The sequence below is a fragment of the Haemaphysalis longicornis genome, unplaced genomic scaffold (assembly GCF_048455015.1).
Source record: "Haemaphysalis longicornis isolate Haplotype H1 unplaced genomic scaffold, Haemaphysalis longicornis Haplotype H1 scaffold_3, whole genome shotgun sequence".
In the NCBI taxonomy this organism is placed as follows: Eukaryota; Metazoa; Arthropoda; class Arachnida; order Ixodida; family Ixodidae; genus Haemaphysalis; species Haemaphysalis longicornis.
In genome coordinates this window covers 110,681,597-110,707,214 of record NW_027526335.1, presented here as the reverse complement: position 1 = coordinate 110,707,214, position 25,618 = coordinate 110,681,597, and the positions used below count along the sequence as shown (strand labels likewise).

Below are 25,618 nucleotides of genomic sequence, written 5' to 3'. Positions count from 1 at the left end.
AAACGGCCACGGGCATTGGTTCTCTCAGAGCCCCAGAGTTTGTTGTGTGCATTTAAATCTCCGACTAGGATGAAGGCTTCCAGAAGCTCGTCCACCAGGGACTCGAATTCTGAGGTAGACCGACGATAATCCGGGGGAATGTATAAAGAACATATAGTAATCTGCCAACCAAAAATTATACGGCGGACAGCAACCGCCTCAAGGCTGGTGATCAGTCTAATGGACTGGGATGGGGTGGATTTTCGGGTCACAGTGGGAACCCCGCCAGATGAATGATCAAAGGCATCTCTATCTTTCCTAAAGACAGTGTATTGCCTCGGAAAGTTACTTTGCTAGGGATGTAGGTGTGTCTCTTGGAGGCAAACAATACTGGATTGATGTTTTTAAAGGAGTTCATATACATCATCTAAGTTTTATGAGACCCCTACAGTTTCATTCAACTATCTTCTCAACAGCAATTAAGCATTAGAGATAAGAGAAAATATAGTTTGTTTGTTGCTGTTTTTTACGTCAGTGAGTCATGTTTAGGGCCTGTGATGCGAGGAGCTGGTTTTTTCACACTGCCAACAGGGCTGCGGCGCTCATTTCATTCCTGCAGTGCAGGTTGAAATGCCGAAGTGTCAATATCCTGATCTCACAATTCAGGTGTCATCGAATTGGTACCCTTCCGACGTAAACCTCGTGGAATGGTCACTGAGGTGGCCTCAGGCTTATCAGTCGGAGCTTGTGGTGCAGGAAGGTAACGGGTCTCTGTGTAGTCCACTGAGTTCGTTCTCTCAATGCCCTCAGGTGTTGTGGGGGTGAACGGAGCTGGACTGGAAGCGGAACCAGTGCCAGCAGCGCCCGTCGCCACATCCTCCACGGGCTCCGCAGGAGTAGCGTTAGGGTGCTGGGCTGTGTGTGGCAGGCCGGCAAGAGCAGGAACCACCAGGGACTCTGCTGTAGAGGCAGGAGGACCTGGCGGCCGCTCGGAGGGGGTTACCGATAGCGACACATCAGCTAGGCCGCACTGTGTTGCAGTACTAACCAGACGTCACCCCAACCCCCGGCGGTGGGGCGTCTGCATAGGATGTGGCCGAAAACAACTTGTGCTTCTGGCGTGCCTCGGGGAAAGTTGTTTTCAGTTACCTTGATACGAATGATCTCCTTTTCGTTCTTGAAAGATGGGAAAGATTGTGAGTATACAGCGTGTGTGCCACTGCAGTTCGGACCTTTCAGAATTGTGTTTCGGCATTGTTCAGAGGTGTGATCGTTTTCGCCGCATTTAGGACAGGTGACCTCGCCACGGCAAGCTAGTGTTCTACGGCCGTAATGCTGACACTTGAAGCATCGCCTCGGAATAGGTATGTAAGCGCGAACACGACAGCTAATAAAAGCTGTCTTCACTGTCTCGGGCAGGGTAGCGCTGGCGAAAGGAAGAATGATAAGTCGCGTCTTGATTTCTGCCCCGCTTCTTCCCATTAAGATTCTACAAACGCCAACAACACCTTGGTCTCGCATTCCCTGAAGGAGATCAGCATCGGCCTCATGCAGTAGTTCTTTGTCAGAAATGACACCTTGGACAGTTTTGAGTGCGATGAAACTTGACGGTGACAGCCAAGTTGGCAATTTTTTCTTGCTTCAGAGGATTGTCGCTTTGGTTTTTTCGCATTACTTCTACAAGTAGGTGGCCACAGGGAATCTTTTTGGCTTTGTAATGTTTCCCAACAATGTTCTAAATGCACTCGGCCATGAACAACACTGACATATTAGTTATTGAGTTGCCGTCGGTTGAGTTTACCACTAGGTACTTACTGAATGTTGCCTGGGGTAGTTCGATTCGCAGTGCTTCGGTGCGACCCCGTTTAGGATGTAGATCAGGTTTTCTGAGCGGAGTAGGAAACATAGCCATAAAACTTCGAGTCGATTCGGTGGCAAAGCCGGTCGCCCACCACCGAGCCCAACAAGGGTACGTGACAGTGCAAGGGAACGTGACTATAACCTTATGCTTCGATACAAGGCTGACATCTTTGCACAAGGTTAACCCCCGCCGCCTGGAAAAATGTTTAACAAGGAAGGAAGGAAATGACAGGACAGAGATAGGAAAAAGAATACGAACGAAAAAGAACAAAAAGGAGGACAGAAAAAAACAACTGGCTGATTCCATTCAGGGCGGGTCAGACCGGGGGTGCCATCTGTGAGGAGCGGGGGCAAAAGTGGTGTGTTGCCGCTGTCAGGGGGACATGTAGGTCCGAAACAACCCTGGCATTCGCTCAACCACCATGATTCCCTTTTCCTCAGTTACTGCAAAGCTACGCACAGCCTTTAGCGTGGGTGGGTCAAACCCACATGGGCTCGGGGTCCGTGGTGTCGCCACAACCTCAACCTTGATACACAAGGTGCCCCTGCGGACGCGTTTGTATTCCATGCCGACGGGTAACCCTGACGTAAGTACAGAACAAAGCATTTTTGATCAACAAATGCTTTTGCTTACATTTGGTAACCAAAATGAGAATTCCAGCCGCAACAATCATTTCTCAAGGGTTTCAGTCAAGCAGTGTAACAGGACAAACAACCAAATCATTATCGATCATCGAGAAATAGTGTCTAAAGAATTCTGATTCGCCAGATGCATAGCGAGTGCCTCTGTTCTGGCAGTCTTGGTGCCATAGGAAGCTTGAGAGGGTTCAACGCTGGTCGACCACTCTCGACATGTCGTAGACACTCGAGTCACGGCCCAGGGGTTAAAAAGAAGGTCCCCTTCACCCCGAGTAGTCCGAGTGGCGCCGGCTACCACCTCTAAGCACAGGAAACAAAAATACTTAAACACAAATACCCCAGAAAGTGGAGGGAAAAATCGCCCCGCCGGTAACGTAGTGGTTATCGCACCAGACCGGTATTCTGGAGGTGGTGGGCTCGAATCCCACCTGGCAGACATTTTTTCTCCACTTTCTTTCTTTCTTTCCAAATTCTTTATCTGCTTCAATGACCTACCACATCCTCCTCTTTCTTTCTTTCTTTCCAAATTCTTTATCTGCTTCAATGACCTACCACATCCTCCCCTTTGCTTGCCGAGGTTTTCTTGACTGCCAACTCTTATTTCTGTGCTATTTTCAACGCGCCTGTCATTTCCTATTCTGATTCGCTAGATGCATAGCGAGGGCCTCTCTACTGGCGGTCTTGGTGCCATAGGAAGCTTAAGAGGGTTCAACGCTGGTCGACCACTCTCGACATGTCGTAGATACTGGAGTCATGGCCCGGGGATTAAAAAGAAGGTCCCCTTTGCCCCGAGTAGTCCGAGTGGCGCCGGCTACCCCCGCTAAGCACAGGAAACAAAAATACTTAAACACAAATACCCCAGAAAGTGGAGGAGAAAATCGCCCCGCCGGTAGCGTAGTGGTTATCGCAGCAGACTGGTATTCTGGAGGTCGTGGTTCAGCAGGCATTTTTCTCCACTTTCTTTCTTTCTTTCTTTCCAAATTCTTTATCTGCTCCAGTGGCCTACGACATCCTCCCCTTTGCTTTCCGAGGTTTTCGTGACTGCCAACTCTTATTTCTGTGTATTATATATATATATATATATATATATATATATAGCAGAACAGAGAGATACGGGACGAGGGACTCGGTAAAGATACATATCAATGTTGCAGTCGTCATTGCCAGTGCTATTCGGCTTTTTTCGAAATATTTAATAGGGCCGAATGACGTGTGCTTGTCACGTTTCTTTGATTCATTGATAAATAAGCGAAAATATAAGTCGAGAAAAAATCCGCCGTTTTCCGGGAGCGGGACTCGAACCCACATCTCCGCATAACCGGTGCGGTGCGTTCACCATTACGCTATCCCCACAGCGGCTTCTCTCTCGACTTTAAAGCGGGGGTTTATATTTACAAGAGCTCTGAGGCCGGTCAACAAGCGCAGCCCCTCGACTACCGCGGGAGACGTAGAACGTCTTCTTTCCCAGCGGCCGCCACGTAGAACGTGGTCGGAGGTCGGGGTTAGCAATTGGCATATCCGAACTGCTGGAGCCAGTGCCTCGTAATGCATGTAGCAGAACAGAGAGATACGGGACGAGGGACTCGGTAAAGATACATATCAATATTTCGAAAAAAGCCGAATAGCACTGGCAATGACGACTGCAACATTGATATGTATCTTTACGTTGTTTCAAGTGAATTCATTGTTTCAAGTGAATTCTTGATGTTTCCTTGGCAATCAGAAAAGCCTATCTTACGCTCATTTTTATGCAAAAGAGTAATGGTACTCTTTTGTGTTTGACGGCGAAAATAGATGTATAAAATGCAAATAGAAAAATATTTTTAATGAAAGTGAAATAACAAAATTAGGAATAATGTAACCTGCATTTTGGAATCAGCTTCGAGCAGAAGACGGTCGCATCGCCATCGAGCGGTTCATGCGGGTATCTCGCCAATGTATTTTTAACAGTGAAACTGTGAAACAGTGAAACCATCGTAATTTTTCGTGTCCGCAGTTCAGAATGCCAAGGAATGGCCGACCGCGCTCACGTGAGCGCGGGCCTCGCGGTGACCGCACGGAAGGTAACAAAACTAATAAAATGCCTAGCGCTCGTGTGTGAGTGCCTCGCGATGACCGCCCAGCCTTTCCTCCGAAGGTTCGTCAAGCCACGTATGCATACTTAGGGCGATTGGCGAATATTGCGGCGACTGACCGGCAATTAAAAAAAACTTAGAAAATGCTGAGCGGTCATGTGTGCACGCCTCGAGGCAACCACCCAGCGCCCCCGGTGCACGTTTGTCAAGGCAACATTACCCACTTAACGGGATTGACCAAGATTCGCAAAAAACTCCAGCATTCGCCGTAATCGTGGCAACACTTTCTCCTAGCAAGGAAGACTCCGGCGTTCGCCGTTATCGTGGCAACGATTGCTCGGAACGAGAAGTGTCACATTTGTCTTTTAAGTGCGAATGTACTTTATAAGCGACCCCGAACCTTCCGCCGTCCGCATAGGAACAGCTGCGGGTGCGCGCGCTTTTCGTCTTCCTTAGCAACGGGGGGAGATGGGCGCGCGCTGCCTGGCCGCTGACATGGCACATACCCACGTGGGAGATTGGCAGGAATAAGCGCGCTGCCTGGCCGCTGACATGGCACATACACACGTGGGAGATTGGCCAGGAATAAGTGCGAATGCACTTCTTAAGCGAGCCTGAATCGTCCGCCGGGGAGGTGGGGGCAAGTGCGAATGCACTTTATAAGCGACCCCGAACCTTCCGCCGTCCGCATTGCTCCTCCTCATCTCCCCTAGCAACGGCGCGAGGAGCGGAGAGGAGCGTGAGGTTTGCCCCCACCTCCCCCCCCCCACGATTCGGTGCACGTTCCCCCCAGAGGTTTGCACCAGTGGAGTGAGGTTTGCACCTTTGAGTGAGGTTTGCACTTTGGAGTGAGGTTTGCCCCCACCTCCCCCCCCCCGACGATTCGGTGCACGTTCCCCCCAGAGGTTTGCACCAGTGCAGTGAGGTTTGCACTCACCCTCGGCGCGCGCCTCTCCCCTCGCCTGACAGCTCCCCCTCGCCGGTACTGCGCCTCTCAAGGCGATGGCACAATTACTACGCCGTGTACTCTCGGCGCAAGAAATGCATTCGCACTTCCTCACGATTCCCTTCGGGGAGGTGGGGGCAATTTTTTTTGTCATATTGTGATTTTGTCTCATTTTTAATTCTGTATAATCATTTTTCTCAGTGTACACCTTGCGTTTTTAGCCTGTCATTTCTGCGTCGGTGAACGGTGCTCTGTCAAGCTGCATGGTTCCGCTTTTTTAGGGGCGAAGCTCCTAAAGCCATGGGTCTGTCCATCCCTTGTGTCTCGTGGCACGTGACCGCCGCATGCTTTCGGAGATGTCGCTAAGTGGGCCGCGTTGCACGCGCAAGAACCGGCTGCAACCGGCAGCGCAAACTCGGCACCGGGAGCGCGAGCTTGTCTCTGTTCGCCAACGGAGGCGCGAGCGCACGTGCACTGCGAGGGGGAGATCACGCAAGAGATCACGCCACGAACGCAGGCAGTCGTTCTCGGAGATCGAACGAGACGCAAGGACCTTTGCTCGTTTCCTCTCGTATTGTTCGGGCACAAGTTCGCCCTAAATAAAAGTTCTTTCTTTACCGTTGTGTCCCATCCTACGTGACAAATTGTGGTGGAGGTGCGGGGTAGTCCTCGATGGCGCGGGGTCTTTCACCAGGTCTGGGCCTGGGAGCATTGACTCCGAAAATAAAAGTTGATTTGTACAATGTACGCACACAGTCTTACGTCTTCCTTAATGATGTAATGGGCGAACTTTCACGGGAGAGTTACGGTTACCGATGATCTCCCCCTCTCGAGCTTCGCCCCACTTATCATCATTCATTCCGTGGATATGGCGTGATTTTTTTTCGGCCGCTTTTGTCACCTCTGTAGTGACATTGATGGAAATAAACCTCATTGTATTGTATTGTATTTTCTTGTGCTGTGTTGTATTGATTGTATAATGAGACGTCATGTATGGAGCTCGCACATATCACAAAAATGATGGAGTAAAGGTGATTGCGGCAGCAAACGAGAAGAATGGGCTGCAATCATTGACTCAAACCTTCGTGATGGTCGTGAATGTTGCGTACAGCTTCCCTACCTTCAAATCTTCGCATTATAGTGAGCTTCTGTGATGTTTTGTTCTAACTGTAAATAAATTTTAACCCTCTCGTAACGCTTCTGCTTCTTTGTAAGAATATGTTTCGTACACTACCCACTCAAAACAAACAAACAATAAAAAATGTCCCGAAAAAGCAATAACCAAATACGAATAAAAAATAAAACGAATCAAAGGTATACACGCCCACATTCTCAAGAAAGAAGTAATTAGCAAACTTTACACACCAAATCGTTATAACAGCGCATATGTAGATCACCAGCCGAAGACGAATAAATAAATAAATAAATAAATAAATAAATAAATAAATAAATAAATAAACAAATAAATAAATAAATAAATAAAAGGAAACAAGAAGTCTCCACTCTATATTCCGATTCTGGCGTACGCGTTAGCTGAGTCCAAGTTCCTCAGGCCGGTCATTGGCGGGTCGCGTTTTAAGTACGCCATTAGGAAATTGCGCTGCCGCCTAACAATTGCAAGATTTGAGCAGCAAACTAAACGTTTGTTTTCGGCACCGATTCCAAGGCAGTGCTGGTATCGGTCGTGGAATGCACTTTAAGGGAACGCAACCAAGAAATCAGCAGCCAACTGGTGGTGTCCCTCCCTTTGGCAAACGCACAGAACTAGTTAAAACACCCTGAGTACGTGGAATGTCTTATGACCTGAGAAAGATAGCACAAAAGATTATCGTAGAAGTTGTTTTTGTGATCTCAACCAGCATGAGAATCTATGAAAGCTGCCCGACCAAGACGCCCTCTCGGCCGGTACGTGCATCATTAAGCATCACTGGCAACAAGTTTGTTGAGTGCGTCTACGGTGTAGCGGAAAGCCTTCCGATTTTTATGTGGGGGGCAGACTTTTATGCGGGAGGCATACCGTGAACTGCACCAGTGATTGGCACCAGTGGTTTTTTTATACATTTTTTTCAGAAATGTAGCATTAAATATATTTTTAGTCCTTTGCGTACCCTGTCCCATGTCAGGACGTAGTTTATTAGCTTAGCAGCAGAAGCCGAGGCAATTTCGTGATCCGGTGATAAGTACAGTCATGGAAAATTCAAATACGAACCGCGGAGCGCATGGCCAAAGATACCGGTGCGGTCACCCGGCACCGGCCGTGAAAAACGCATGGACATGCGGAGTTGAGATGTCGAGAGCGAGGTTCCGTGTCCCACTGCGATGTGTCCCTATGCTCGCTCGCATCCTCGCCTTCTCGCCATGCCCCAAGAGCGCTGAAAACAATTATTAGTGACGCGGCAAGAGATATTACCTGCGTCCGCTCTGTGCTCGGCTCACACGAGTGCCTGCTCGCCGTGTGTGTCGGCGTCACATTGCCGACATAGCCTTGCATGCGGAGTTCAGTAACTTGAGAAAATAACGACGGACACCTGGGTCACTCCAAAACCGAGCTCAGTGCTGCCCGCTCCTCAGATATATACAAGCACTGAGGGGGCTGCCAAAAAAAAAAAAAAGAGAAAATCAGGCCTCCAAAATTGTTGCGAAAGGGCAACTTGCCTATAGAATGGTTGGACCTGCCTCTCTTCCTAATTTTTGTTAATATTAGAATTCTGCCAGTAATTTTCCCAGACCACACAATGCTTGCAGTTAATTTATATCATTGGAGTTGAATTCTGCTGGTATATTTATTGTATGGTACTAGCACCAACACCGCTAAATGACTCAGCCAAGACTCCATTAAAGAAAGGCGCATTCTTAGCGGCCAGTTCATTGTTGGATTCCCGAGCCATTGCACCACGAACGCAAAACAATGCAGCGCCATCAGAAGCTAGGCGGCATGAATTTATTTTGGCTCCATATCTGTGCGATTTTTTTCTTCAAGAAAGCATGATGAGCAACAGCATGCCTTAGGAGAGCGTGCACGAGTTTCCCACGCTAGCACTGGCCGCAGCTGCAAGCTAATACGAGCCGCATTGCTCTCAACGCGACCAACACCTTCATCTGCAACAGCGCTGGTACCTTCAGTGCTTGCAGCGTCCTTGCGGCATGGCGACAAGGCAAGCATGCGAGCGAGGAGAAGGCGACATATCGCAGTGGGACACGCAGCCTCGCACCCGACCTCTCAACTGCGCATGTCCGTGCGTTTTCCACGGCCGCTGCCAGGTGACAGCACCGGTATCTTCGGCCATGCGCTCCGCGCTTTGCATTTGAATTGTCCATGACTGTACATCGGTCTCGTTAAGCCTGATTCTGACACGGAACAATCTAATCTTTTGTAAGAATGACGGCATCTTCTGAGTCTTAAATGTTTTAACGGCACACACTTTTGCAGTTCTTTTGTAGCATAGCAACCGTACGAATAAACTACTTAGGAAGTTTGTCCTGTCTAGTTGTGTATCTTCTAACGTCCTGTTTTGATTCGCCATTGCACTAAAGGTATTTATTACCAACGTGCTAAAATGATACTGACATAGCCAAATTTACTGGACAGTTAGAGGGTGTTCTTACTGCGAGCATCAGTTTTGTAAAAACACGGGCCTGATTCGAAGGTACGATGCTATTTACAAGCTAATAAAACTAATTTCTTATTTCTTCAATAATCTGGTTTCAACTTTTCCGCACTTTCACCGCGTATGTTTCTCTTCTGGCATTTTATACAAGGAATATTTATATTGGTGTGAAAGGAGCCTTTTAGGATAAAATTGTAGTTATGGAGAGACTTGAGGCTGCCTTTGCGCTTAGGGGTTTCCTGGCTGAGTTCACTAATGATAAGCTAAGGGTGAACCGGCCATGTCTTGGGTAAATAAGTCTTATTCCTAAGGATACATTTATATTGAACATTAAACTTTCGGCCGTGCGAGAAAGCTAGAATGATACCAGCATATACAGCTGAAACGAGCATGAGGCAAACTGTGGATCTTGCCATTAAAGGCGCGACCTTATTAAATATTATTGAAAGAAATGTTAGCCAAATTTTTAGAGTACACCATGCCAGATGTAATCGTTTTCTGCTACATTCGTGAGAAAAGATTTCTAATTCAGTTTTTAAAACTCTCAACAGCTCACCACAAGGAACATACTTCCATTACACAGCTCTAATCTGTGGGACGATCGCATGTCCGCTGCAAGAGCGAAAACCACGCCTTTCAAGCACGGCTTCCGTAATTTAAGGAGCCGAGAGGGGGAGATAAACGCACTTATATACCCCAGCTCTAGCGGCCAGGAGGAAGCTGTCGCATTGCAGCCATCAGCTTCGTCAAACAACGGCCACGAATAAGAATTTGAAGCTGCTTAGAGGTAAGTTAAACTTGTTGCTGCTATGTTTCAGAGTGTGAACACAAGTTGTGCCCGGCTTGCACCATGTCCGCTATTGTTCTGGAGTTATTTTCATGCTCTACATTGCATTACTTAGGGCAGATGCAAAACCAAGCTGTTTGAGGCAACTGTTGAATCCTGGGTGGAATTTCGGCTGTTTTAGCGGAAATTTTAAGTAGTCACTTTGGTGGTCAGTTTGGAGTACATGCTATTTGCATCTGCCAGCACATTTACTGTTTTTACCCTCTGTCGGGAGGGTTCACAGGGCTGCCGCTTGAGCTCACTCAGGGGTCACACAGAGCTCACTCAAAAACCACTAAAATTCACTCACCCTAGCAAATGTAATACGTGAAATTGATGCCCATTTCTAAATTTCGGAGTTGCAAAAAACTAGAAATTTTTTCACTGCATATTTATCTCGGGTGAAAATTTACAAGTCCCCAGCTGAACCCACTACAGAGTTTCCAGCTTCTTGGCTATATAAAACTGTAATAGTGAAGCACCCGATGCATTAAGCGCGAAACCAGCGCAATCGCGCCAAGCACACTTTGCATATTCTGCACGCTGAATGGGTCATGTGTGGTGAACAAGCACGGCTTGTGTTAACTGCTGGTAAACTGATTCGAATGTACGTTGTGTAGGTGCTGAAGGGATTCTAAAAACCGTCATAAGCACTTTTTGTCAACAGCGAAGCTGTTTAGCTAATCGTAATTTTTCGTATCCGCAGTTAGAAATACCTAGAAATATCTGAGGCCGCGCAGGTGGTCCCGTTCCTCGTGGCGACCACCCGGCACTTTACAAAACCAAGAAAATACTTAGCGTTCGGGTCTGCATGCCTTGCTACGACCTTTCGGCGTCCCCTGCGCACGTTTGTCCAGCCGAGCATACCACCTCAGATTGGCTAAGATTGCGGTGACCGCACCGCAAATAATAAAAAAAAACTATGTTATTTCTCCCTATGTTCCCTATGTTCTTGTGCGTCTTACCCGAACAGAACCACCTTGCTCATGCCCGTCTATGTGAAAATGTTTCCTCTACACATGACCTCCTACCACTGTTCGGAAATCTGTTTTTCACTTTTTTGGTTCACATTCCATTTTTGCACATATTTGCACTTTTATAGTATACATTTTTAATTTTTACCCCATAATATATGCTGTGGGCCTTACATTCCTCAAGTACCCACTGCAACACCCGAGAGGGCCCACCGCTGTTTGGGATCACTTGTAGTAAATAAATAAATAAATAAATAAATAAATAAATAAATAAATAAATAAATAAATAAATAAATTGTAAGGAAGACCATCGCCAACACCATACTCACTTAAACAATGTAGGAGCGTGGACAGCACTAGTCATTCGCAATACGTGGGTATGTGACACAGAAGCCACACAGGGAAGAGGCACCAACTCGTGGATGTCCCATCGCCATCGCTGGGACGAAGAAGAAGTCTCCTCTGGTTGGCTCTCCGTCTCGACTTGCTGGACAGCGCGACTTGGTGCTTCGGTGTTAATGCTGCTGCTGGTGCGGCTGAAGAATAAAGCCTGAAAACCCTCTTATAGTTTTGGTGGAGGTGCAACGATCTTCGTTCTCTTACGCTGGAGCTCCGCAATCGGACACTCGACCCTCCCAGCATGTCTCGCAACGATGACCCCCGGCCTGCTCCAACACCCATCGTCTGCGCGGTTGGAATTCGTGAGCGGGACCCTCCCTCATTCAACGGCACCGACGAGAAAGACGCAGAGGACTGGCTTGCTACTTTTGAAAGAGTGAGTACCGATAACCACTGGGACGACCGCCTCAAGCTGAATAATGTCGAATTTTCCTTGACTGGGTCGCAGAGCAATGGTTCTGGAACAACGCGGCACGTCTTAAAACGTGGCCTGAGTTTAAAGACGACTTCATAAAATCATTCGGCCGCCCCGCTGCTCGAAAACTCCTCTCAGAGCAGCGTTTGCGTGAGCGGGAACAGAAAAGGGGTGAAAACTTCACTTCTTACATTGAGGATGTTATCGCCCTGTGCCGTAAGATTGACAGTGCCATGCCCGAACCAGAAAGGATAAAACACATTCTGAAAGGCATAGACGACGATGCCTTCCATAAGCTGTTGGCGAAAAACCCCCAAACTCTGGCCGAGGTCGTTACTATTTGCCAGAGTTACGACGAGTTGCGGAAGCAAAGGGCTCTCACTCGGCGACCCCTCGCAGAAAATCAGTTTGTCTCCAGCTTGGCCGCTGATGACGGCGACGGTAACTTGTTGCAACGGGTCCAGCAGTTTGTGCGAGAGGAAGTGGCTCGGCAGTTGTCCATCATCAACTATGTGCCCAAGCAAAAATCTTCTCTCAGCCCAGAACTCAGGACCGTTATCCAGCAGCAAGTGGCTGACTCCCTCCCAGCTGCACTGCCGTCAAGCCCCGTTGTTGCCCCTGTGCCCTATGCCGCCACCATACCCCAAGCTACAGCGACTTCAACCCTGCCTTATGCAGACTCTATGCACCCCGTGACGATGGCTGCTCCAATACACTTTGCCGACTCTATCCCTCAACGACCTTACGCTGAAGTCGCTGCCAGGTGCATGCCTCGGAGCCCCGGCGTTTTCCCCACGACCCGGCCTTTACGTCCGCCGGTGTTTTCTGGTACCTCGCTCACCAACCCTTGGAGGACGCTGGACAATCGCCCAATTTGCTTTGCCTGTAGGGCTCCTGGACACGTGGCACGCTATTGCCGCCGAGCCACGGTGACAGGACGCAACCCTGCCGCAGCTTCTTCCTACGTCCATTCCCCACTCATGCAGGAGGCCACCGCGTATTCGCTGATGACATCTATGCCGCCCGATAGTCGTGACTGCGGAAGCCGTCGGTCTTCATCTCCGCGACGCCGCTCACTATATCCCATGCGTCGTCGTCCTGTTCCAACGGAAGCGGAAAACTAGGCGCCGCCGTTCCGGAGGCAAGAACTGCGCCGTCGTCGATCTGCCCAAGGCCTCCTCCCTCTCCCGCAAACGTCATTCGTATTACTATAGATGGCGCTGAAATCTTAGCCCTTGTCGATACTGGAGCTGCCGTATCAAATATATATAATAAATATAATACATCGAAATCGAAATAAATAAATAAATAAATAAATAAATAAATAAATAAATAAATAAACATCTCGACTCCGAAGTTCTTGCAAGAGTTGAAGCTGGATTATTTATATTCACTCCAAAGATAAAGAATCTTGTGTGACTAGCGCCTCACGCAATCCCACGGGGTCTTAAAAGGTCCGCGGCGTTTTTTCAGGGGTACATAAGTGGATCAAAGCTCTGTTAGCTAATGGCAGAACCTTGTTAATATAGTGAGTGCAAAAAGTGCCCAAGTAGAATCGGCAAATGATCAAAACAATTTGCGCAGTAACTGACCCTACGCTGAAGCAGCCTCTGTGCCTCAGACTTTTTCACGGGATGGTAATGTATGAGACGAGAAACATCTACTACCTCGCCATCAATTGGGCAGAAATTTAGTCATCACCGCTCCAAATGCTGCTTCTTAAAAGTGTATATAAAAAGCGCAGAGTGCGTATGATTGTACTCTGAAGCAGAAGTGCCAGCGTCTTCAGTGCAACCCCCACCACCCGACTAATGTGTATTTCGGCAGTGTTCAGCAATATTCGGGCTCACTCATGATTTTAAAAATGCGACACCCGGGAATATTACTTGTGAGGGCTGGGAGCGCAGCGGAGACCATTGCGGAAGTTGCAGTAAGATAAACTAGTCTCTACAAATGATGTGACACTGGGATTACCTGACCGGTACACGGCTTCTAGAAATACAGCAATCCGGCGTTATAACGAAATCGCTTTACTCGAACTATCGCTTTATTCGAAATTTCTTCCGGTCCCCACCCAAAACGCGTGCATTTTAGTCCGCATTACTCGAAGCGCACGAAGAGCTGGACCCGCTTAGAACGACGTGTTGAGCGGAGGCGTCGCCGAGCGGCGGAGACCTATCGGCGAGTCAGGCGGTCAACATGGCGAGTTAAGAAGCTGGTATTTCCCCGGTCATTTTTGGAGCCGGTCATGCTCGATTCGCGCCATCCGACTTTAGACAAACGGTCCAAATGCGTGGTAGAGTGATTAAATTTTGTTCTTAGATATTGGTGCGCGAACGCTGACAGTCGAAGCGTTGAATTAGCAGTGTCATCGACTGCAGGACGCCGAAAAACTTTTGTTTTGCAAACTTCATGGCTGAACACCTAGGGGAAACAATTGCCCAGTGATCATGCAGAACCCTAGTACAAAACCGATAAGTTTTCGTGGCTGCGCCATGTACCCACAATTGCGTTTAATTTTTTTGTTTTTTTACTCAACAAAGAAACCTCGGGCTCGAGACACGAAATTTGCGACGCTTTCCAGCACCAAACTCTTGTAGCGTTCCATGACGCCCGTGCCAATCCCTTCCCCTACAAAAGTGGCCACTGCCTTCTCCTCTTCATAAACTTTGCAGTCTGCGAGGCTTTGGAACACCAGTCACTGCTTGGTCAAATTGGAGAAGGGGTCTTGCAGGCCTACGCCCTGCAAGAACATGAAATAGCCAGAGCTCACTCCCTGTTTTGCACCTGGATAAAGTTTTGCTTCACTGAATACATTGTGTTTTGACTCCTCGTAGTTGTGGCGAATTTTAAGTATAACTACTTTACCTTTTCTCCAGTGGTCGCTTATATCGAAATACCACTTATAACGATTTTTTTCACCATTCCACTGACTTCGTTATAACGAGGGATTACTGCAATTATATACTAGTCTGTTATGATGGAGTGTGGAGCTTGCGTGGCCTGTTGTAGTTTGAAATCGAGCTGCAGGCATGCTGTAAATCATTCTGCGCTTTCCTGTCTAATCATATCTATTCAGATATGAACGTTTTATTGTCCTTCGATATGCTCATTTTCTAAAAACAATCATTATTGATTCTGCGCTCTCAGCCAGAAGAGAGTTGATGTCGAAGAAATTCCTATTATGAAGCCTAAATCTTATATAGTGTGAACTTGAGCAAAGAGCGATAGTAGGCTATTCCTATTGGAAAATTACCAAGGCATCTTAGCCTAGAGTCTTTCCTGGGCTTGCTTCCCCGTCTCTTTACTAACACATCGCCAATAGGAGGGGCTGGCTACATGTGGGATAAACGTAGCCTGGCTGACTTACCAAAAGCGCAGAATACATAACAGAAAATTAATTACGGCCTCTGCTCCACGGAAGCATTCCTTGCTACAATTTCTCCCAAAATGTAGGCACCACCTACGTTACAGGGTTGGCACCCATCTTTTATGATCAGCATCACTATATTTAGAAGCTTCTTTTTATTGCCATATACCTCTTTTTACAGGATCCAGCAGCAGCAGGACGGAGAATCGGACGTTAATGCGAAGTTTTGGACCACTCTTAAAAGGACGCTCATGTCGACTACCTCAGCTTGAAGCCAAATCAGAGGGACAAACTTTGAAATTCGAAAGAGGTTCATCTGAGGTCATCATTTCGTCGCCACTGAAAGGCAGCTAAAGAAAGTCCGCGTAAAAAACTACTTCTTCCATAGGACGCATGACCACGCAGAAGATGAATCGTGTGTTGACGTATTGTTGGCTAATATTGAAATTTCTTTTCCACATGGGTTCTGGTGCTCGCTACACGCCAGACTGGAAGTCTTTGGACACCCGACCAGTACCAGCATGGTTTGGGGGGGCTAAATTTGGCATCAGTGTCCACTGGGGCGTCTACTCGGTGCCCAGTTTCGGCTTGACGAATAGCGAAGAATTCAGGATCAACTGGCAGCTGAAGAAACGTTCATACGAAGTGAACTTCATGAAGAACAATTATAAACCAGGATTTACCTACGTGGACTTCGCCCCCTTGTTCACGGCTGAGCTTTTTGACCCTGACCAGTGCGCGGACATTTTTTCCAGGTGAGAAAGTATTGCACGCTATGAAGATCTGCCCCTGTTACGTTTCCGTCATAATAAGACCCAAAGGGATGGTCTTTAACAGAACAGTGAGTCACGGGCACTGAAAAACACTTGCAGCGCAAACGTAACTTCCGCAAGGACTTCTTAGTTTCGTCTTTTTTAAAATGCCATTAGGCGCTTAGAATGGCACAGGTTCAAAAAACATTTATCATTCCGAAACTTCACACATGAGCACATTTAGGTGTCTAGTCAAGTTTTTTTACAAATTCAATTCTAAACCCCCACGCACACGTGGCAATGGACACAAAGAGAAGCTTTCATCTTGGCTCCTTCGATTGGCGTAAACTTGTGTGTGGCATTATATCCAGGGTGTTATTGAGGTTGGTGCTGTTGATTCTTTTTTAAAGTGAGGCGTGGCGAGTGCGTGGAGAAATATCAGACGTAACGAGAAACGTTCAACAAGTTAATCCTTCTGGTGGAGATGCCACCAGCGCCAAACGCAGGCAAAGCGATCCACGAATGAAATGCCACTTCCCGTGCACACCCCGGCAGTCGCTTCCTCTGCCCAGCCACAAGGATCGGGTAAGGCGACCATTATGTGGTGTAACTATGCCCTATCACATGTCACTTCTTCGGCCACACGGAATTAGTACGCCGATGTCAGTTTTATCTGGTGTAAGATTAACTTCACCAGGTGCAGGCGGCCAGGTTTTAAATGCACCTGAAAAACCGGGAGAAGAGGTGAGTATACCTTTGGTTTAGAAATCTGCTTGAGCAGAGCCACTCCGCAGTAAAAAGATGACGCATCTCTGAATATTTCCCTTGAAATGTGATGCGATACTATCTCATCCATGTAATCGACCTTTCATACTGTATTGAACGTACGCCGCCTATTCATTGGCATCCCTACTAAAGTTGTAACCTAAGACACTTCCTTTGAGCGAAGCATGTTTTTTTTTCAGATACCATCCCTATCCGCACCTAGGAGTACAAATATGAACTTGGTGAGGATCGTCATGCGACCCGCAAAACGGGCTCTTTCATTTTACCATAGGGAACGACTTTATTCTTGCCTGCAAAAAGTCCCTTGCACCTTAAATTGCTTTGCGTATTGCTTTCTGAGAGGAGGTGGAATTAGCACTTGCAAAGAGCACTCCAGTGTTTCTGATCTACCCATTGCCTGGCCCCGACAGCCGACTAATTTTCATTCCCGATTGCAGTGTTGATCACTGTGAACCTTTACGGCAAATGAGTCCTTTAGGCAATGCACGCAGTGAATCTTGCACCACCTGTAGCCGCGTTATCGGGTAAATGCAATGCACAACTGTCGCATCCATGTAAGCGCGCTCACTGCTCGTTTACATGAATGCCACAGTAGTGCATCGCATTGTTTGTTTAGCGCATCGCATTCATGTATATGGGACCAACGGCTTCAGACGGTTTAGGATTATGTAGCCGGCACATCTAACGAGCCAGATGTGGTAGGAAATGTGATCAGATACTATCGCATCCATGTAATCGACCTTTTGTACTGTATTGAACGCACGCTGCCTATTCATTGGCATGCTGACTGAAAATTGTCACCTAAGACGCTTTCTTTGAACAAAGCATGTTTTTAAGACGAAAGTGTTTGATGCCCGGTTGCACCAAGATTTTCGTGACGTCATATCCGTCACGGAAGTGACGTCGCCAGAAAAAAATTCCTTTGACTCTGCGGCGCCGGTTTCGAGCCCATGACTCTCTGGCCGCAACGGGAGGTACGTCGCGCTCTTCCCACTGCGCTACAAACCGGGACGTGGGCAATGCTGCGAACGCACCTTGTGTCTTTCCTATGACTCATTCAGATGGTGCATGCTATCTAGAAGAGGCGAAGCAATGTAACGCGTTATGACGCTAATGAGCGCCGACAGTTGGCGCCTCGATGCCAGCGCCTTAGTGTACGGGGGACGCGCGTGAATTGAGGCACCCTCCCATGTCTTTTGTTTCTTCCGTGTCGGTGTCACTTCGACTGGCGGGGTGAAGGTCTCGAACCCTTCGCACAAGAAAAAAATTCCTTTAACATTCAGCTGGTCCTGTGAACGCCCCTTTCGCTTTCGTGTTTTGCCGATTCCTATGAAAGAGGGATCAATCACGTTTTTCCTAGATAACATCCCTTTCCGCACCTAGGAGTACAAATACCAACTTGGTGAGGGTCGCGATGCCATCCGCAAAACGGGCTCTTTCATTTTACCGTAGGGAACGACTTTATTTTTGCCTACAAGAAGATTATTGCACCTTAAATTGCTTTGACAATTGCTCTCTCAGAAGAGGTGAAATTAGTACATGCAAAGAGCAATGAAACGCGACCTCTACTCATTTTTCTCGACCAGACTTATTTGAAGGTTTTGAGCCTAGCAGTACCCGATGCCTTGCAAATCTTTTCATCTCCAAGCTTTGTTTTACACAGGCAATTTCTTGAGCATTGAGAATGGTCAAGGCAACATAAGGAAGTGAAAAGGACTTTGCTTGAGAGGGAGGAAAACGAGGGGCCAGAAGCGGTCATGACGCAAAATATCGTTGCGGTCGTTCGCCGCCACAAAGCCTTCGCAGGGCATAGAATGAGGGAGATAAATTTTATTTCATTAGGCAGTAGCACATCCTCATACTACGGATTCACCATTCGCAGGTCAGGGGCCCGATACGTTATTCTGACGGCAAAGCATCTTGATGGTTACACGCTGTGGCCCTCCAATTTCTCGCTGAACTGGAATTCCATGGACGTGGGTCCCCACCGAGACCTCGTTGGAGACCTCTCCGCTGCAGTGCGGCGAAAGGGAGGAATGCGATTTGGTGTGGAGCACTCCAAAATGGAGACGTTTCACCCCTTGTACATTGCTGACAAGGCATCGAGGTGGGCTTCCACTGATTTTCCACGAGCCGGAATTATTCGAGCTAGTTGAGAGGTAAGAGAAAGGTTTCGGCGCTGCTTGAAGTTTCGTGCCGCAAAAATTGACACTTTGAAGCCACCATGTGAAGTAAAATTGTTTGGTTATGCAAACCATTGAGAAATTTGGCATTCGACGCGTAGCATTAATACAGAGTATAGGGACACCCACAAGGGATGCTTTTCAATAGCAAAGCGGCAGCTATCGCCTTACTGTTGAATTAACGTAGCAGTTTGGGAAGCGGGCAAAGCAACAAGCGACAATGCAACAGTAGCAAATTTTACAAAATTTATACCGAAGCTGTTTATTGCTATAATTTTGTGCTTCTTTATTCTGCGTCTGCAAAAAAGCACGTCCCTAAATATTCGGAAATCGCTTGATTCTGCGCGAAAGCTTGTACTTCTTGTCAATTGAATGTGCATTCTGGGCACACTAGATATGAATACCCACCATTTTCATTATCTGTAGACTCTCAGGTAGACTGTTTAACGAAAATTTATCGCAGTGCGCCATACGTAAGACGCACCTAATTTCTCTCTTTTTCGCGTTCGAAGGGCTTGCATGTCTGCCTTCATCCGGCTTCTCGGTGCACCGGTAACTAACGATAACGGTAACGGCCAAGAACCTAGTTTCTCTAGCTCCTCGGGACGGCGGTCGGATAATAATGAAAACTTCCCTTTCTTAATTTTAGCTTCAACTTCTTTGGGTCTGTAGCCGAGAGTTTGCATACAGTTCGAACTGAATCCCCCGTGGTCATCCACCATCGCACTGTGTGAGGGCTATTAACAAGTTTTCAGTAAATATTTTTACATTGTACAACGTAAAACTATACAGAAAATCGTTCTTGAGTTTCAGTTGGAAAGAAACTAGGTCTTATTGCAGTTTCATCATCTCGTTAGCGTTGCTAGTTTGTGATCTGTGTTGTAGAAAACGGGTAGGAATATATCCACATGACGTAAGATTTTGTATTTTTCCATATTTGAGAGTTACTTGGTATCAGTCATCAATTTTGTTCCAATGCTTTGATGACTATGCTGTCTCGCCACCTACCTCTTATTTAAAACATCACCCCAAAAGCTTCTTAACATTTGCTGGCATTATGAATATTTCAGTAAATACTCCACCATTTTGTTTTTGGGGAATGTTTCAGGTTAGATTGCGCAATACAAAATTTCAGCCACGCGGTACCAACCTCTTTAGGCTGTAAAAACCTATCTTTGTGTACGAGTGTAAAGCTCTGTATAAGTTTTAAAGAAAGGTGCGGCCTGTTCTAACAGTAAATGGGAGACTAAAAATACCAGCAAAACTACCAAGTTTGGTAGAATAGCATACAAGTAAACACAGCCACTCGAAGTCTTTATTTTACAATTTTGCAGGTATCAACCCGATATCATTTGGTCACAGGGTGACGGGGCGGCCCCTTCCACCTACTGGAACAGCACCTCATTCCTCGCGTGGCTTTACAGTGAGAGCCCAGTCTGCTCCGAAGTTGTCGTCAACGACCGCTGGGGTTATGACGTGCATAGAAAGCATGGCGATTTCCTAAACTATGACCCTAACTGTGATGAAAAACTCCTGATGCGCATGAAGTGGTTAAGGCCAGTGAACATGGACAAGTACTCTTGGGGATACCGGCGGGAAGCCAAATTTTATGATTACCTAACGGCCGCCGAGATTATTAAAGAGCTTGTGACCACGGTCAGCCGAAACGGCAACCTGCTCCTCGACCTAAGCGCTACAAAGGATGGCATCATCCCGCCGGTAGTCCAAGAAAGACTCTCCCAAGTGGGCACGTGGCTCGGAGTTAACGGGGAGGCCGTGTACGACTCGACACCCTGGAAATACCAAAAGGACGCTGCTAACCCGAACGTTTGGTACACAGCTAAGCACAACATTGTGTACGCGTTCATGCTGAAGTGGCCTAAAAATAGGCTGTTGTACTTGGAGTCATTGAAAGTGTCGTCCAAAGGAAAGGTCACTATGCTTGGGTGGCCGGAAGAACGACTGCAGTTGAGTACCGATCTCATAACCGGTACAATGATTTCCTTGCCCACGCTAACCCCAGACGAGCTGCCCACCCAGTGGGCCTGGGTGCTTAAAGTAGAAGGCGCCCTTTAACATGAGCTTCGGGCAAGAGCTTCAAGCTTTTCCATCGCAATATGTTTTTTGCGGTTTTCAAGCGAGACGAGCGAATACATTCTTTCATTATTTTATTATGGAGTTGGAGCTTCCGCTCCTCGCCACTTTATGCTGAAGTAATGTAAGGCAGATTATTTGAGCCATGACCAATGCAGTACAGCCTACAAAAAGAAATAAAACAATAAGCGTCTTATTTTGTATTTCTACACGAAATAAAGTTTTACATTTACATACGGCAGCCAGTTGCCTTCTTTTATTCTGCCTATTATTTTCACCGAATAGAGCCACTTATGTAAAATTAATAACATCTAGTGAGTATACAGTGTCTGTTCAGTGTTCGCTTTTGTAGCAGCTGGGTACTGAGGGGCGCCCTATTCGAGGAACACAAAAATGTTACTGAACCACCAAAGCTACTGATAGCGTGTGAAGGCCAAAATTTTGGCGGCAAGGTATTGAGAGACGAGTCATTTCTTGTGTATCAGAACACAATGCAAGCCACACAGTTAGCATGAAGTCATTTTTGTGGACCTCTTATGCACAGAATTTTTCTCCTTCACTATTAATGACGAGGCCACGTACAGTTATAGACAAATGAATTCGAGTAGTAAAATATGAACAAGAACACACTCGACCCAGTTTCTTTCTATGCAAGCCTAATTGTCGCATGGCTTCGCAACAATAACAAAGTGTGGAGATATGACTTCCCAAATTTACCACAACTGCGTCTATGTGTAGTTTCCACGAATCATAAACTTTATTTTCCGTGTTATACTTTACATTTTTATGCTCGCTTTTCACTTGTCCATGGCTTTACACAGCGTTGAAACGAATCTTTTCGAAAACGTCGTGTATTTTTCGGACACCACGACACTATATCTCAGAAAGAAATGCGTGCTGTTCGCCAACAGCTCTTGTACCTTAGAACTGCCAATATTAGCGCGAAAGCTCTGCAATAAACCGACACCCCCCAACGTACACCCGACATCAGCACAGGTGGTACATAAAGTAATGTACTTCACGAACAAGCTACGTTAAAAAAGGTAATTACTGCGGTGACATTCTCAAATTCTTTTTCGAAAGTATCGCATCAGAAACCACAAAACGTATGAATGAACCTCACTAAAAAAAGCTCTTTCTAACTAACAGGCCAACATTGTGCCTAAATTATAGAATATTTTATGGAAGGCCGTGGCGAAAGGCACAAACCATGCTTAATAATGACGAACGATCTATTTACAGCATTTGCGAGGTGGTCATGAGGTAGCCTGCGCAGGCTAAGCTCCACCCGTATCTTTGTCGGGTCGTTTTTTCTTGATATTTCCCCCTCCTCAAAAGTGAGCTTTGAGGTCACTGGTAAGTACAAGAACGGTTGCGGTAAGAGTGACATACCTTGTGATCAAGCATCGGAGTCCTTCCTGCCACCAAAGACGTTAGGTAAAGATTTGTTCCCGAAAGAGCGACGCCCGCGAGACCAGGACCAACCAATGAGCGCGCTAATAACTTGCAACAACGCCCGACGAAACGATCGCACCATGTTAGGCTGGTCTCGGCTAGGCATTGTCGGCTGGTCTTGGCTGCACGAAATCGACGGTGCATAGACAGGGAGCACGAGGTGGGATATATTTCACCGTCCTGGACCCGGCTGTGCTGAAGCTGCACAGCGTGCCTCACCTATCCTCGACACCTTCGTCAATGGCGACGCAGTGCACCTGCACTGCGTCGCCGTTGAACCTGCACACCTCACCAACGCGTGTTTTCTCCCGTCCAGAATTCTCAATATCGCTCCAGTGCTCTTCGGTAGCGTCGGCCCACCCCAGTGAGAGTGAGGCGTGGACAGGCGTGGACGCTTCTATTCGCCGCCCCCGTGGTCACAGCCAATGAACTCCCGAGACCAACCAATATGACCAGGCATGACCTGACCAGACAACCACGCCGTTATATCACCAAGATCTCTAACGCGTCTCCAAGTGATTTCGGAGTGCCTTCAGGAGTCGGTGGACATCGCTGTTCCGGGACCAGGCTTCAGCAAGCCCATAATTGTCATGTGCTGTGATGGAGACCGCTGTTTATATTCCCTTCGTTTTCACCGCACTAGCTTATTAACTCTGGCCCCGATGACGGCGGTCGCCTTTGGCGAGGGCGCAGTGAACCAGAAAAATAAGAGGTCAATGGCGCGCCCCTGTGGTCTTCTTTTTCTTCAAGTTTACATCACGATGTACTTCACTGTACAAGTTTAAAGACAATATTGCAAATAGATTTTTGCTTTTTACAAGTAGATCGCTTCGCCGTCCACCATGGGCCGTGTCATCTGTGATGACACCACATAACAATATTTGTTGATTTGCAACTTTGCATCTTCTATAATTTCTGTACAGCGTTTATCATTTGTTAGCGTGACCTAAGACCCCAAAATTGTGTCAATAATCTGTGCTGAACTATTTATTAGTGAATTCTGGAGGTTCCAATCAAATGATGCTCCCTCTAAGATGAGCCCTGCTTGAGCGTAACTTTTGGTTCAGGGGAGGGCTCTAAGCATGCAGAGGTTTCCGTTAACTAGACTTTCTTAGAAGGCAAGACCTTCTGGTGCAAAATTATATGCTTGAGATGGTGCGGCTTCAACTTCAAGCAAGCACGAAACATTGAACCCCCTTACGCCATCCTTATTCATCGTAAAACACCTTTTTGTATCTTTATTTTGACTCACCCCAATAGATATTTTGCCCTTCTTTAACCACTGTACTCCACCTTAATTCTGTTTTCCTCTAAGGTATTCCATGCTAGCTTACCCTAATGACTACCTCAATCTACCCTTTGCCATTTGAATTCCTCGTAGTTCCCCTAAGCTCATCTTACATCCACCTTAGTATTTTTCACTATCAATCCTTTCTGAATACCTTCTGCTTCTTAATTTACTTTAATCCGCCCTAATAAATTCCTACTTTATCCTAAATCCACCTTAACCCTTCATAATCCACCCAAACCCTACCCTACTAATCCTTATTATCAATTATTCTCAAATAATTAATAACCTTGGCAATCAATAATCACCTTTTACAATATACATGGCTGCTAAGAGAAAGTTTACTTATGGTTTTCCTTGGTTCACTTTGGTTTCTTTGGTCATTCGCGTCGACCCCGCGGTAATTTGAGGTCAACATACCACGAGACCACGTAAAGCTTTAGCATAAAACTTTTATTCATGAACAATACAAAGAGAGGTGAACAGCCTCGGAGGGGTCTCTTGGTTTAGGCAAGGAATTGAGTTGGGAAAATGAAAATAGCAACTATGCCTTTCCATTTTGCTAGGTACGTGCATTCTTCCATTTGGCGCCGTATTCGTGCGATACAGAAAAACATGCTGTGTTTTACAGACTGAATAAAATGTGCTTCCCAGGGGCGACCAGTAGTCGTACACCGTAGTATGAGCTGCGAAAAAAAACAAGAAGCACGCTAGGACGTGCGATTTATATTGCGGCAGTGCACGCCTGCAACTGGCATTATGTATCACTAGAATAGAGGGAAAGCTCAAGTGAGTGATGTTTACTACTAACAGCTTGGTGTTTGTTGTTATTTTCTTCAGATATCTGTGTACTTGCCAGTTCACACCCAAAAAATTGTTTCTTTAGGCACAGGAAATTTGAGAAACTGAGAGGAATCGTGCTTCCTTGCCGGGAGTATTTTCGGTGCCTTAATTGTTTCTAATTGGACATTTTTTAAAGGTGCCCTCTTTAAGTACGCAAGTAAATAGGTGCGCACGGATGTTCATGTCAAACTTTATACGCTGTCCAGTACGGTGCGTCTGCACGCGTCTCTTAGTTTGCCCAGGTGGAGTCGTACCGAGCCAAGCTAGAGGATCACAGTGGCGGTGAGCGTCAATTCCACCGGGCCCACCATGCCACGCAAAGAGATACCTACTGCAAAAAAATGTGGTGGATGTTATAAACTTCCTAAGAATGTCAAGTCATAAGCCTGGTTAGACCTTCTGCTGATTTCCATAGAACTTTCTGCTGAGCACTGCGGCCCCTCCCATTACCAGTCGCCTAGTCCACTAGACTGCACGCCTCGAAGCTCGGTCTTCTCACTCGCCATTATCGAAAGTGTCCAGCTCGTTTTTGTGTTTCCCTTCATCTCCCAAAGAGGCTTGTATTGCAAGTTCGGCTGGGGCGTACGCACTGCCGCGCTGCTGTTTCCCTTTAGCTAGCGCTCCCTCCCTCTTTTGAGAACGCTGCCCCGGTGGCTGCTGCTTCCCTTCATTTCCCGGTGAGGGCTCCGCGGTTCGTGATCTTATTTAGCGTACCACACAATTTTCTATGCATCGGCGCATAGGATGGGTTGGAATGTGGTGAGTACGTTATCAGGAGTTGAACGAGACTTCCGAAAAAAAGAATATGGCTTGGTTCCGGTCTTGTTGCAGCGCATCCGGGGGAAGATTTGTGGCGCGTTTCCGGGTTTTCTTTAAACCCAGATTTAATTTTGGATGCACAGGGTTTGATTTTTAAATTGTATTTTTAAGTGTAATTTTTAGAGGGAAATCGCTGGCGGATGAACATATTTATTTAAGGCAGAAGGTGAGAAATCGCTCAGTGCATGCTCACCTCTCGGTCACCGTCGTCTTCTTACAGTTACACAGGCCGCCCCACTGTAATCAACCCTCCTGGGTTGATACGGCACTACGTTGCACATAGACGCAGCTTCCACGATGTTATTAG

At 46.9% G+C, this 25,618-nt stretch overlaps 1 pseudogene; it reads left to right on the top strand.

Moving 5' to 3' along the window:
* Positions 1-15,550: 15,550 nt before the first annotated feature.
* LOC144175383 (tissue alpha-L-fucosidase-like) lies at positions 15,551-20,888 on the top strand (annotated as a pseudogene).
* The last annotated feature ends 4,730 nt before the right edge of the window (positions 20,889-25,618 follow it).